We start from the raw sequence: 12,182 nt of genomic DNA on the forward strand, positions 1-12,182 counted from the left end.
GGGCTTAGAAAGCACATAGACGCTCAGTGCTTGCATTTCAATTTCCAAAAATTGCAATTGGCGCAGATCCTCTTTTAATAGGTCTATCTACTGGGCATATTTGTAAAATGCAATTCAAGTGACACATTTGCAGTGCTTGCTTGCAGTTTAAGATTAGCATCAGCTGAACTAAGCCAGTAGGGCAGTGCATCAGGACATGTAGTGTGTTCCCAGAGGGAGGCCGCCCCCTCGGTCCTACTATAGATTCACCACTGAATCACGCTGTACTAACCTTCCACTGAAAACCTATTAACATGTCTTGCATATGAGATGGCTAATATAGACCAATCCAAAGTAAAAACAGTGATGAGGGGATAATGCCACATTTCAATAATAACCAGCAATTCGGGGCAAAGTTATCACTGCACTGCGATGGTGCGAGTGTCCTTCACAATCAACCCAAGAGTTCTCCCATGGCCACTTTAACAGACAGCCAGGGTCATGAAGGGGGAGGGAGGGAGGGAAGGAAGGCAGTACATGGACCCACCATGGACCTCATGTGATTTTGAAAACTGTGCAACAACGTTCACACACAATAATCTATTTGTAAACATTCACATGGACACACACCTGTGCATGCATGCCACTTGAATGACTGCTTGTCGTCTTCAGGAAGCTGATCATTTTCATGGGATTTTCTCTGCATATGAGGGTGGGGAAGGGAGCATGGAGAAGATATTTCAATGAACACTCTTGAAGTGGAAATGGGGATATGGGGAAGAGGTCTGGAAAGTAAAGCACCTCAGCAAATGGATGGGCTGAACAACTGCAAAAAGGAAGGATCACAGCTCGGCACACGAAAACATGAAAGCATGCATGCTTTCAAATGAAACTTTTGCTTGGCAGAACGATTCTTAAATCCATGGTCATTTGCTTAAATGGCAGAGGGGCACCAACATTAACAAATAGTAATTTTCCTATTTCACTCCTAGCGTGCCCAGTTAACACACCAACCAAGTTTCTTCTATTCTTTATTTTTTTAGTAAAAATTGTTTCAGCGCATAGTTGGTGTTAGTGCCACCAAATACAGCAAAACCAAAAAGTGGAGTCCATCCTCCAATCTGGCTCGCAATACATCCTGGATCTCGCAGGCATTGCTATTTATAGTTTCAGACTTGCCTCCATTAAAACACATAACACCTTTAAACATGGATTGTGGGACTAGGCTATCATGCACTATACTACAGCAGTGTAAAGCATTCAGAAATGTCACTGCTCCATCCATAAAACACTGATTGTTAATGTGTTTTTAGAGTATAGGTAACATAGTAGCATTTGTGCAAAGAAAAAGTACAACATATTGTTTGTCCTTTGAACGTTCGTGGGAGACAAAGGAGGAGCGGCCAATGGAATCACAGAAATTAATTGAAATACAATGGATTGGGTGGTTGGGGATGGACAGGGGTGCATAAGAAAGCCTGAAGGGAAAAACAACAAAACACACACCATATTAAATAAAAAGAAATCATGCTTATTTTCAAACAACAACGTAATGTGATGTGGATGTTTTGTGCATCATCATTTTAACAGGGAACTGAAAAAAGACAAACCAGATTTGTGTTTTCAGTCTAGAAAGTATTACACATACTTCATTCCTGGACAGTCCCATCCAGGGTCAGGTTGGCTGCTTCACTTCACTAAAGAGTGCATTCTGCCTCTGAAAGTAGGAAATGGATTAAGTCTCACGTGCAGGGGAAATGATGGCATGTAGTAAATTTGTGGAGCAGAAAGGCAGCATGGAACCTGCGTCTTCACCGAGCGGGCTCTGAGCGCTCTCTCTCTTCATTCAAGACCTGTGTATATATAGACAGCACATAGACTAGTTGAACTATCTTGGCTCTTCAGAGACAAGGTCCCTGGAGCTGGAAGTGTCTCACATCCTCATTCCACACCTGCAGCGGCAAACGTTACTGATTGAAGTGTTGTTTATCGCAATTAACATGTATTGTGACCTTTCTTTGGAAAGTCCCCGTTTTGAACCACAATAACTTTTTGAGTTATATGATGAGCCGAACTCAGAGCATAACAACCTCACAACAATCAAATGAGGGTCATGGATTGCCCAGCATGTGTCACACTCATGATGTGTGCTTTACTGATAATGATTGTGTAGTAAGGTATCATTTTGATTTCATACATTCCTGTCCTTAATGTGATCATGTTCTGGAGATGTTTTTTTGGTTGGACTGGTATTTATTTGGGGTGTTTTATCATTTGAAAACTTTCTAGATGTACTGTAAACCCATCAAACCTAAAACAGGCAAAGCATATAAGCATGGCTTTTGCTGACACACACTTCTATTAGAGCCACCGGTGTGTGTTGTGAGTTCCAGCGATTGCAGTGTTGTCGGGAACTCTATTGGAACTGGTGGCCTCCTGAGAAGTAGGTTACAGTCTGTTTACTCTTTCCACTCATTGTGCCTGGAGCTTGCCTTTAAAACCTCACACCAGCGCGAAACGTGTGGTGTACGCTGTGCATTCCAGTGATTGCGGTACTACAGGAAATTCGATTGGATTTGTTGGCATCCTGAGACAGGGATACAGTCTGTTTTCTCTTTCCATTCGCTGTACCTGGAGCCCGTCTTCAAAACCTCACACCGGCATGGAACGCACAGTGTGCGCTGTGTGTTCCAGCTATTGCGGTGCTGCAGGAAACTACTTGGATTTGTTGGAATCCTGAGACTGGGATACAGTCTGTTTACTCTCCCCACTTGCTGTAACTGTAGACCACCTTCAAAACCTCACACCATCGTGGAGCGTGCAGTGTGCGCTGTGTGTTCCAGTGGGTCAGCCGGGTAGCTTGGTTGTGCCTGGATGGCTCAGATTTTGGACCTTTCTTCTCTACTCAAGACCAACAGTGGTTAGCAAAGTGAGTGGAAGAGTGACTGTTTATTTAAACAAATCTAATATTTTTTTATTCTTGAATCCGTGCAGCTCAACTGCAATGAAATTACGGAAAATGTCAAAATTAGGCCTGCATAGTTCTACAGCAAAGGCAACTAAACAGTTACATAGTTCAGCGATCCTGTCTTCGCCAATAAATAACAATTTGGTTCCCAGGAAACAAGCTTTAGCTAGCAACACAGCCGAAATTGCACAAACTATTCTTGCAACTAATAAGGCTGCATTGGACATTGATATGGGTGAAAGCACAACACAAATTAGAGACTTTTTTTAAATGACTTCTGTTGGCAGTTTCTCTGGCCACACCAAAGACAACATTGAAATTCAACTGGAATTTTCTGTAGGGCTGCTGCTTGATAAGAGAGGAGAATACGGCAAGAGTATTCTTAGCTCGCCTCCTATCGATAATAATAATTCCTTGTTGAACTTCTGTCTGGGATTATAGGAAACAGTAGGCCAGCCTAGGCAAATAACACCCTCTGATCATAAATATAACAATGTGAATGGCACACAACTTTTGGATATGCCGGACCTGGGATGCCTATTATCAAGTTCTTTGTGTTCTTTTTCTTTGTGACCCACAACAGAACCAGTATTATTGTCAAGCAGCACAACTGCAGATGGTTTGATTAGGCAAGCACTGCTCCAAAGGCCTACGGACAAGTGGGTACAACCAGCTCTACTGATGGCAACTAACGTATCACATTGGAACATTTGAGAGTACATCATTGATGTCGACGAGATCTTGTGACATGACTAAAATCAGTGACATTCGCCATAACATTGTAAAGACTACCCCTATGGCTGAGAGTAGTAACACTGAATTCAATTTAAAACCATCTCCATCGGAACTGCGTACATGGTCTGTCTTTCCATGATTCTCGGAAGAAGCAGTCCTTGCTGCTATCCATAAGATTAAATCCTCCTTCCCTTCTGACGCTATCCCGGTAGCGATCATGAAAACTATCTCCCCTGCTCTCCTAAGGGATATTACTGCAGCTATTCCAACTCCTGCCAGTCTGGGACCATTCCCTTTGAACTGAAAGCTGTTAGAGTGATCCCTCTGTTAAAGAAGCCCACTTTGGACCCTATGGTCCTGGCCAATTTCCGTCCCATCTCACTCCTTACTTTTTTTACAAAACTATTGGAATCTTTGGTCTCTACTTCACTTTCCTCTTATCTCGAATCTTCCTCTCTTCTTGACCCTGCTCAAGCCGGCTTTAGACCTGGCAGAGGCAAAGAGAGTGTTCTGGTCTCCGTCCAGGACGACATGGCCAGGCTGGTGGACTCGGTGGATTGGGGGCCCTGATTTTACTTGATCTATCAGCGGTCTTCGACACAGTCGACCACCCCATCCTGTTGTCCCGTTTTGCCCAGATGGGTATATCTGGTCAAGTACTGGCCTGGTTCACCTCGTTCCTGGTGGATCGTACCCAGACTCTCTCCATGCAACCCTTTCTATCCATTCCTTGCCCTCTTAGATGTGGAGTGCCGCAGGGCTCCTCCTTATCCCTGATCCTTTTTAACATCTACATTTGGGCTTTAGTGGGTCTCATCAGGTCCTTCGGCGTCAGGTGCTATTCCTATGCTGACGACACTCAGATTCTGATTTGTTTAGATCTAGACCAGGCTGCGGTGGCGTTGTGCCTGCATGATTGCCAGATGGCCGTGGGTAAATGGATGAACCACAACTGGCTCAAATAGAACAGTGATAAGACAGAGGTTCTGGTGCTGGGGTGCCCCCCCGATCCATCACTCTGGGTGTCTTCTTTTTGTCCTACATCTTTGGGCAACCTCCCCACCCCCATTGGGAAGATTAAGAATTTAGGTGTCATACTGACTGCTTCTCTCTCTATGGAGAGCCAGGTGGCCATGTCCAAAGTTCTAAAAGAAGTGCCTCCTTTAGTCCAGAACATCTTTGTCCCCGGTTGTGGCTGCACTTATTCTATCTCGGCTGGATTATTGTAATTCTCTATATTTAGCCCAACCGAGAGGGCTTATTCAGAGATTACAGCGCTTACAAAATCTAGCAGCTAGAGCAGCCACTGGCTTCCCCTATGGGGTGCACATCTCTCCCGTTTTGAGTTTGCTGCACTGGCTGCCAGTATATCAGCGTATTTGATTTAAAGCTCTGTGTATTGTCTATCGGGCAATCCGCAATGTGGGTCCAGAGTTTTTGACTACCAAGTTTGTGCGCTATTACCCCAATTGTCAGCTTTGTTCGGCTATGGCTGATCTACTTGTGGTGCCATCATTTAACCGTGCTAGGATAGGGGGCCATTCTTTCTCTGTGTCTGCTGCCATTGCATGGAATGAGCTGCCGCCTTCCATAAATAAATTAGCTGGCCACCTAGCTTTTAGAAAAGCAATAAAGACCCATCTCTTTTAGTTCTGCATGCGTTGGCCTTTTCCCTCTACTTGGACAGCTTGTCTTCCTCTAGCGCCAAGATGCCGCTGGGTGACGGTTCCGCTTAAGAAATTTCAAATAATAATAATAATCTTGCCCCCTTCTTCTTCAGTGGGCCCTAGTAATACCCAAGATGCACTGGCCTCACTGCCACATTTGCAAAATAATACACTAAAATCAGCTTCTAATTTCCTGAAATTTGGGAACTCCAGGCCTCTTGGAAAGTGCCGAAATTAGAAGAGCTGTATCCTACCAATAGTAGCTCTTAGTAATCATTTTCCATCATTTTCCCATCAAGGGAACCGTATCATATGGTCCGATGTTAATGTCAAAAAAATGGCTACATTAATTAATCTTGATTTCCACACACCGGAATCTTGGTTTAAAGGAAATAATTGGGATCTGGGTGCGGTCATCACTTACCTCGGTAGTCGCTCAAATTAAAATCCTTTAAGACGAAATCCTTAAGATAGCCATTCAACAACGTAAAAGTCTGTATAATAAAGAGATAGTGTGAAGCTTAAATCCCTTGTCTCTCTTGCTTCCAAGTATACAAATTGGTTTAGAGGGCATAAGCACAACAAACATAATGGCAAATGGAAGTTCATGTTTGGCCTCCTAAAAACAAATGATAATAAGAAATTTTGGGCTTATTATAGACGACATATATCTAATTTAAGTGCTGCAAAAATAAATGTGGCATCTGAAGGGGCATGGTTGGAACATTTATCTTCCCTCTTTTGGGATGATACTTCACAACAAATTGATTTATCATCTAAAGATCTTTTTGTGGAGTCCACACCAAGCTGGGTCTCGGATGACATACTAGCATAGATTTATAAACTGAAGTCATCCAGGGCTCCAGGTTTGATACCATCGCAAATGTGGTTTTGAAGGCAAACTTGGAATTCTGGACAACTAGAAACTAAGCCAGTTATTTCAATGTATCATGGAAAATGGTGACCTAATAGTTGGATGGAGTCAATCCTGATTCCAGTTCATACGGGGGGTGACAAGGTGGAACCCTCCAAATACAGACTCCTTACTATGCTGTATTCCAGTTCAATGCTATTGGCATCATCATTATTAAAGTTATAATCACAGTGGGCCGAAGAGAAACATCTCCTTAGCAAGTTCCAAACTGGTTTTGGGAAGGGCCACAGCAGGATTACCAATTTAGCTGTTTTACATTATTAGTTTGATGAGATTCTTAACCATCCTAATGGGAATTTGTATATATGATTTCTCAAATTCATTTGATTCAGTCTCCTGCCCTCTTTTGTGGCATACACTTAGAACCTGGGGCTAGGACCCCACGCTGTTGTGCTTTATTCAGTCCCTACATAGTGATACAAGGGTGACTGTTTGCCTCAATCAATAGGGACTTCTTTCCAAGCCGATCGGAACAAATCGGGGATTAAAGCAGGGGTGCTTTTTGGCATCCCTGCTTTTTAATCTCCTCATCTCCAACATGGACAGTGCCCTTGGTCCCTTACGTAATTTCCCTCCTCGTTTCAGAAATTAACAGTGTGGTGGATACTATATGGTGATGACACTGTTTTTAATGATTGAACCCCTATTGGTTTACAGCGATCTATCATTGCACTCTTCTTATTCTTCTCTAAACAATTGTCTATTAATGAAGCAAAAACCAAGATATTGATAATGGTCTATAAACGCACTGCACAATGTAATTTTGTTTGGAAATTAGGTCAGCATTCCTTGGAAGTATTCGACAGCTATGCATAGTTAGTATTTCCTATAAAAATAGTTTCCTGTTAAATCTTTCTATGAAGACCACATGTTTACCAAAGTTTGGAAGAAGTGGGTGGTAACACAAAGATTTATTGCACTAAAAGCCGGTAATAACATCCAGGGGATGTTGTCTTTTTACTCCACCAGCATTGTGCCTGCTTTACTTCATGGCCTCAAGTTATTACCAGAGAAATATGTTGAATGGCTGGAAAATGTGGAAGGAAAAATATTGCGTTCTATCCTAGGTGTCTCTCAATCGGTCTTCATTGATTCAACAAGAAGTGAGTTGGGGGTTCTGTCGATTAGATCTCGCTGGCTAATCCAGCATTGTAAGCTATATTACCAGCTCATTGCTCACTTACCTGGAGACCAAACTCCAATGGGGCTTTTAGTCACACCTACTGGGGCACCTTGTGCAAATGGATTCCTCAAAGCCTTGAGGGAAACTGCCCCGTCCCACTTTGCTAATATTGCTTTTTCTGCTGACCAAATGTTGTCCCTTCCTAACGCCTGGCTTATATGAAAAAAATAGGTTGTATATTGCAGCTGCGTTGAGAATGTAAACAAGCTAAAGGGGAAGAAACGTTACAGTGAATTTATTCTCCGGAGCTATCAGCCTGTAATTCCATGCTCTCATCTCACTAAGTTAAGTGGTGGAAAACTGAGATGGTTAAAAACGTATTTACACTTTAATATCCTTCAGACTCAGGAGTACACTGGCGTCTGGTTAAATTCTCCTGTGCTAGAGAGACCTTGTAGGCTCTGTAATACTGCTGTGGAAACTCCTTGTCATATTTTGACTGTGTGTCCTGTCCTTCAGACTTTCTATGTGAAAGGATATTGAGACTTGCCAATTAACATTGATCTTGTCAGGTCAGATCAATTCTGGAGTTTGCTATATTCTGCCACATCTTTAGTCGTCACTGCTACTGCATTTTATGTGTGGCGTGCATTGTTATCTTTACCTGCAATGTATTAATTGTGTCTTTCTCTAAGTTTTAACTATGACATTTTGGGTGTTAATTATCATGGAAAAATGTTAATGTAGTTGGATTCATTATTGTTACTTTGAACTGAGGGTTTTCTCTTGGTATGTCTTAAGTATGTGAATTGTATGTATGTGCTCAATGTTATTATTAGCCAAAAAGCACTTAACAATAATAATACAAAATGAGAGCCTCTCACAAAACATTCTGGGTCACTTTCTATCAGAATTAGATGCCCCAATGGAGGTTGAAATGGCACTGTATGTGTTTTTTACCTGGCTTGTTCAAGGAGGCTTGAAACCCATTCTACCAAATGCACCAACATTGGTTCTCTCCAGAACTAATACCCACTAGTCACCGGGGATCTGTCGTCTAGGTGGCCAGGACACGCCCATCGCTTTTGAATCTAGTTCCTGGGGGTGGACCAGTGCAGGAGGATCACCTGGGTGAGGGGTCTTCGGGAAGTGGGACACCTGATGGCGAGACAGGGTTTCCCCCACTCCTGTAACACCTTCACCCCACCCCACCCAATAGGATATTTAGAAACTCTTCCCCCCTCCCTTTCCCTACACAAACACTTTCACATGGACAGCCCGCTCGGGGTGAAAACAGACTCAAACCCAAGCATTGTACCTGACATGTCCCACTAATATGGTCAGGCAAGGTCAGGCAATTACTGGTGATAACTCACACCTGACTTCCAATAAACTTCTCCACACAGATAAAAGGCAGACCACCAGAGCACACTCTGAGTGAGGCAAAGCATGTGAAGGAACAGTACTTTCCGAATGGCAGCTGAACAAAGGAAGGAAGACTGCAAACCATTATGGGTACGCAAGGAGGGTGATATCTTGGACCTTATCGGTGAGAAGGCACTACTTTCCAGAACACTACAGATTAGAAAGTTTAAATCCAGGAAACCAGACAGAAGAATCCTGTATTGTGTGTTGGAGATCGCTTTTGAGGAGCCTGTGATGTTTTTTTACAATGCCATTGGCCTGTGGGTGGTAAACTGAACACTTCCGGTGCTTACTGCCAAGTAGTGCTGTCATGTGCTGAAACATGGCCTTGAAAAAATGTGTGCCGTTGTCTGACCTTAAAACCTCTAGCACACATCATCGAGGGAAAACCTTGCGTATCAAGAATCTAGCAGCACATTTGGCATCTGGATGTGTGCAAGTCCCTGCTTCCACCCACCTTGAGAAAGGGCCAACCACTAATATGAGGTACCTGGAGCCATTGCAACGCTCACCCATATCAGCATAATCTATGTGTAATTCATGGAATGACCCAGTAGGGTGGTACAATGTGCCCTGTAACATCTGTAGTGTTATCCCTGTACTGAAACTTTGACATGTACGACCATTTCTGTGATGCTCTCCTGAATATTTTGTATAGCTCTCCTGAATATTTTGTATAAAACAGTCCTCCTGTATATCTGCTGTGATGTTCTTCTTCGAGCTGTGGGATGGATGGGTTATGTAACTGTTCAAAGGCTACCGTTAGCCGCTCCTGGGGCATTACTGTCTTCCCAGAGTTCTCTTGTCTCCACAATAGATCTGTTGGGGATTGCGTGCATACCCTTTGTAACCACAATTCTTTCTCCTGTTCTGGTGCCCTTCCTTGCAATTCAGTTATTTGGGAGATCGGCAATTCTGTATAAGGTATTGAATGTTCGCTGGTTGGCGGGGTGGTCACAATTTTTATTTCATCTTATTTTTATTTGTATTGATTCAATAACAAATCTTTACAAAATTATTCATACATAAATATTTGCATTACAAATTTCATAATATTGTACATCTTACCTCACAACTTATTTATCAACATCTCTATCTAAAACACAGCTTATTCATCGATCATCATGGGATTATACATTTTGTGAAAATTCAGACATTACATTTTTGGTTTTTGACATTTAAATACATACGTTCGACGTATCACTCAATTAATTCATGAGCAATATCCTTCAGAAGTAGAATCAGTTGAATCATCTAGGTTAGCTTCCATGGATCTTAACATTTGTTATCGTTCAGACTGTTAGGTGCTTCATTATGACACCCCAGATTTTATAAAATGTGATATGTACAGCTTGGGAGTTACTATTTATGCAGAAGTCCCAAAATGCATCACTTTTTATAGCTTCATATCTGCTCACGAACTGACCCAATGTTGTCATGTAAATCAAAACGTGTCTTGGCGATTCAATGGTCGTCTGTAGCACACACATACAATATATTCTTAACTCAGGTGGGAACTTGGTTAATGCACCTTTTAGTGCCAGCACAGGCAGTTGGTTTACTCGTAATTTCAATTTTTTTTTTTTTTTTGGTCTGGATGCCTGTATCTAATTGTGTATATCTTTTCATTGTACATTGTTTTTCCTTCATTCCCACAAACAGCTGGACTCAGACATTTCAGCAGGTATTGTTGTGTTTTAAGATATTGGTGCCCACTATTAGATATGTATTTAAAACTGTGCAGTGTCTGGAGGTGGATGTAATCATTAATCCAATCCCACTGATCTAGGTTTTTCTTAAATATGGTCGTTAGACATCAAATTTAGTACTGCATGAAAAGTCAGGTGACCAGTCCATAGCAGAAAAACAATCATCATTCAGTTTCACAAAATTATTAGTAGATCTTGCATCAAACGATTGTACCCATGAATTGAAGTAGCAGGCACTTAGGACAGCTCTGAGATTTAATATAAAATTATATAAAATGATCCTCTTCAAATAAGTGATTGACTCTCAAGTGATACCAGTCCCAGTTCAAGCCGTACATAGGCCATTGGGGTGGAGGGAGGACATTTCAAGAGCTTCCTCCAAAAATTCCACTCAACAACTATGAGCCAGGTCAGATTTGTCATGGCCAATGCTTCGAATCCATAAGGGATAGTAGGGGCGACACTTTGTCTGTACAGTTTAATGATGCCTTCTATTGAGTAACAGTTTGATTTGTGAATTTGTTTATCTGGCATATCAGCTGTCTGGATTTTCTTTTCTTATTTTCCACAACTGCACTATAATTTGACACTGTCTTTAGAGCTCTGTTTCTCTCTTTAATGGACTACTGAAATAGCCTCTTTCTAAATTAGCCTGCTTCTACTCTCCACCATCTGCAACTCATCCAGAACAGGACTGTCCTTAAGCCCAGTGATTGTATCTCTCCAGGAATGAAATCTCTGCATTGGCTCCCAGTGGCTGCAAGGATTAAGTTCAAGACCCTCTGGGGCCTGGGTCCTCAATACCTCCGACTCCCTTGGGGTCAGTCGCTTCTCCAAGCAATGAGTTGATGGTTGATCTCTTTCTTCGACTGGGGCTTCCTTCTGGAACAGCCTCCCTGCATCTCTGAAACTTCAGGAGAACCAACTCTGGTTCCAGAAGCACCTAAAGACCTTCCTCTTTGCCTCTGCCTTCTCTCTTCCTCTCCCCTGCTGTGGTCCTGCCTGATACTGCACTGGTCTCCTGGCTGCCTTCTGATTTCGGGCCCAGGTCCCTGCCCGCCCAGTTGCACACCTGCACTGCCTCCCGGCAACCCTTGCACTTGGGTCTGTATCTGGAACCCTACAGTCCCCCTACCTGCACTTTTGGATTCCTGCTGTCTCCACTTACCATTGCTGCTGCAACCTGCTGGCCACACTTCTTGTTATTGTTTTTTCCCATGTACTCTACTGACCCCTCCCCTTTCCACTAGCACTTTTCCCCTCCCCCTATGCTGCACTTGCATGATCTCAATGTCACTTGGCCGAGTAAGATCGTTGTGTCTGTCCTCCCCCTTTTCACCCTTCCTTGCCTCGCCGCGCCTTGAAACACTTGTGTATAGGTGCGTTAAGTATGCCATATCATATTATATCATATCATACCAACCATCAGTTCAACTCCTATGTATGGGTAACTTGTTTGGGTAGGGACAGGGTGGCATTAAGGTAGACACCCAATGTCTTGATGTTGGTGGATACCTAGATGTTGCTGCCCTCAATGGTGAACGATTTGTAGCAGTGGTTGAGCTTGCTGAGAGTGTTTTGAGAGCCAACCAGGAGCAGCTCCTTCGTATTGTCATTGTGGCATAGGTGGAATGATAGACTG

The sequence above is a fragment of the Ambystoma mexicanum genome, chromosome 3p (genome assembly GCF_040938575.1).
Source record: "Ambystoma mexicanum isolate Mex_15411 chromosome 3p, UKY_AmexF1_1, whole genome shotgun sequence".
Classification (NCBI taxonomy): Eukaryota; Metazoa; Chordata; class Amphibia; order Caudata; family Ambystomatidae; genus Ambystoma; species Ambystoma mexicanum.